Source organism: Delphinus delphis, chromosome 21 (genome assembly GCF_949987515.2).
Source record: "Delphinus delphis chromosome 21, mDelDel1.2, whole genome shotgun sequence".
NCBI lineage: Eukaryota > Metazoa > Chordata > Mammalia > Artiodactyla > Delphinidae > Delphinus > Delphinus delphis.
Window position 1 is genome coordinate 2,611,275 of NC_082703.1, and position 3,456 is coordinate 2,614,730.

General features: G+C 34.6%; 1 non-coding gene across 1 annotated transcript; it reads right to left on the minus strand.

The window, feature by feature from the left end:
• Nucleotides 1-1,076: 1,076 nt before the first annotated feature.
• LOC132417772 (U6 spliceosomal RNA) lies at nucleotides 1,077-1,183 on the minus strand. Its single transcript, XR_009517925.1, has one exon. It is a non-coding gene; the product is annotated as a U6 spliceosomal RNA (small nuclear RNA).
• Nucleotides 1,184-3,456: the final 2,273 nt, after the last annotated feature.

Sequence of the window (3,456 nt, forward strand, 5' to 3'; positions counted from 1 at the left end):
CCTTCCCCCTCCCTGTGTCCTCAAGTCCATTCTCTACGTCTGCATCTTTACTCCTGTCCTGCCCCTGGGTTCATCAGAACCATTTTTTTTTTATTTTTAGATTCCATATATATGTGAGCATACGGTATTTGTTTTTCTCTTTCTGACTTCACTCTGTATGACAGACTCTAGGTCCATCCACCTCACTACAAATAACTCAGTTTCGTTTCTTTTTATGGCTGAGTAATATTCCATTGCATATATGTGCCCCATTTTCTTTATCCATTCATCTGTCAATGGACACTTAGGTTGCTTCCATGTCCTGACTATTGTAAATAGAGCTGCAATGAACATTGTGGTACATGACTCTTTTTGAATTACGGTTTTCTCAGGGCATATGCCCAGTAGTGGGATTGCTGGGTCATATGGTAGTTCTGTTTTTAGTTTTATAAGGAACCTCCATACTGTTCTCCATAGTGGCTGTATCAATGTTGTTTACATTCCCACCAACAGTGCAAGAGGGTTCTCTTTTCTCCACACCCTTTCCATCATTTATTGTTTGTAGATTTTTTGATGATGGCCATTCTGACCAGTGTGAGGTGATACCTCATTGTAGTTTTGATTTGCATTTCTCTAATGATTAGTCATGTTGAGCATCTTTTCATGTGTTTGTTGGCAATCTGTATATCTTCTTTGGAGAAATGTCTATTTAGGTCTTCTGCCCATTTTTGGGTTGGGGTGTTTGTTTTTTTTGATATTGAGCTTCATGAGGTGCTTGTGTATTTTGGAGATCAATCCTTTGTCAGTTGCTTCGTTTGCAAATATTTTCTCCCATTCTGAGGGTTGTCTTTTCGTCTTGTTTATGGTTTCCTTTGCTGTGCAAAAGCTTTTAAGTTTCATTAGATTCCATTTGTTTATTTTTGTTTTTATTTCCCTTTCTCTAGGAGGTGGGTCAAAAAGGATCTTGCTGTGACTTATGTCAGAGTGTTCTGCCTATGTTTTTCTCTAAGAGTTTTATAGTGTCTGGCCTTACATTTAGGTCTTTAATCCATTTTTAGTTTATTTTTGTATATGGTGTTAGGAAGTGTTCTAATTTCAAAAATATGGAACGCTTCACGAATTTGTGTGTCATCCTCGTGCAGGGGCCATGCTAATCTTCTATGTATCATTCCAATTTTAGTATATATGCTGCCAAATTGAGCCCCTCTGATGTTTTTCTACACTCTATTTTATCTACCTCTACTCTAATGTTTGTTAGTTTCTTCCTTCTGCTAGCTTTGGGTTTAGTTTGTTCTTCTTTTTCTCATTCCTTAAGTTGTAGAGTTAGGTTGTTGATTTGAGTTCTTTCTTGTTATAGCTATAAATTTCCACCTTCGCATAACGTTTGCTGTATCATGTAAGTTTTGACATGTTATATTTTCATTTTTACACATCTCTAAGTAGTTTCTAATTTTCCTTGTGATTTCTTCTTTGATCTATTGGTTGTTTAAAAGTGTGTTGTTTAGTTTCCACAGTATTGTGAATTTTTCAGCTTTCTTTATGTGTTCTTTTTTTTTTAATTTCTAACTTCATCCTGTTGTGGTCAGAGAAGATATCTGTCATAACTTTGTATGATATCATTTTTTGTCTACTGAGACTTAATTTGTGTCCTAACATATGGTCTACCTGGAAAATGTTCCATGTGCACTTGAGAAAAATGTGTATGCTGTTGTCATTGGGTGGAATGTTCTGTATATTCTTGTTAGATCTAGTTGGTTTATTGGGAGTGAGGCATTGAAGTCTCTATTATTGTAGAACTCTCTATTTCTCCCTTCAAGATCTGCCCAGTTTTGCTTCATGTATTTTGATAGTCTGTCATTGGGTGTGCAAATGTTTATAATTGTTATATCTTCTTGCTCTACTGAGCCTTTTATTAATATATAATGTCCTTCTTTGTCTTTTGTAACCTTATATGATTTAATGTCTACTTTGTCTGATATTAGTATAGCCAGTCCTGCTCTCTTTTGGTTACTATTTGCATGGAATATGTTCTTCCATCCTTCCCATTTCAACCTATTTGTGTTTTGGGGTTTCAGATGAGTCTCTTGTAGACAGCATATAGCTGGGTCCTGTGTTTTTATCCATTCTACCAATCTCTGTCTTTGTTGATAATAAGGGGCTTACTTCTGTCATTGTGCTGTTTGTTTTCTATATGCCCTGTAGCCACTTTTTCCCTCATTTCCTGCATTACTGTCTTCTTTTGTGTTCTGTTGATTTTTGAGTTTAAATGAAATGTTTTAAATTAAATTTAATTTAATGTTTTTAATTTAAGTTAAATGTTTTAAATTAAATTAAATGTTTAAATTCCTTCTTAATTTCCTTTTGTGTATACTCTGTAAACTATTTTATTTGTGGTTATCATGGAGATTACATTTAACGTCCTAAAGTTATAACATTATAATTTGAATTTATTACAGCTTAATTTCAATAACATACAAAAACTGTTCTTTTACAGCTCTGTCCCCACCCCTTTCGGTTATTGTTATCACAAAATTACATCTGTATACATTGTATGCCAAAAAACATAAACTAATAATTCTTTTAAATGTACTGGCCTCCTAAATTATGCAGAAAACAAGATTTGGAGTTACAAACCAAAGTTACAGTAATACTAGCTATTACACTAATAATTGTTGTTTTCTTTAAATGTATTAGTCTCTTAAATCATGTAGAAAACAAAAAGTACAGTTACAAACCATTGTTACAATGATACTAGCTTCTACAATTGTCCATGTAGTTGCCTTTAATGAGGTCTTTATTTCTCCATATGGCTTCAGTTTACTGTCTAGTGTTCTTTCATTTCACTCCACAGGACTCCCTTGAGCATGTCTTGTAGGGAAGGTCTAGTGGTCATGAACTCCTTCAGCTTTTTTAAATCTGGGAATGCCTTGATTTCTCCTTCACTCTAAAGGACAGTTTTGCCAGATATAAGATTCTTGCTTGACAGTTGTTTTCTTTGAGCACTTTGAATAAATCTGCCCACAGTCTCCTGGCCTCCAAATTTTTTGATGAGAAATCTGCAGATAATCTTATTGAGGATCCCCTTGTATGTGACTATTCACTTACCTTGTTGCTTTCCAGATTTTCCCTTTGTCTTTTGAAAGTTTGATTATAATGAGACTGTGTGGGTCTCTTTGACTTCATCTTACTTGGAATTCATTGAGCTTTTTGGATGTTTATATTCATGTCTTTTATCAAATTTGGGAAATTTTAAGCCATTATTTCTTCAGATATTCTCTCTGCCCCTTTCTCTTTCTCTTCTTTTACTGGGATTCCCACAATGTGTATGTTGGTCCTCTTGATGGTGTCGTGTAACATGTTTCTTTAATCTTCTTTCTTTCTGTTCTTCAGCCTTGATAATTTCCATTGTCTTATCTTCAAGTTCACTGATTCTTCCTTCTGCCTGCTCAGATCTGCCTTTGAACCTCTCTAGTGAAT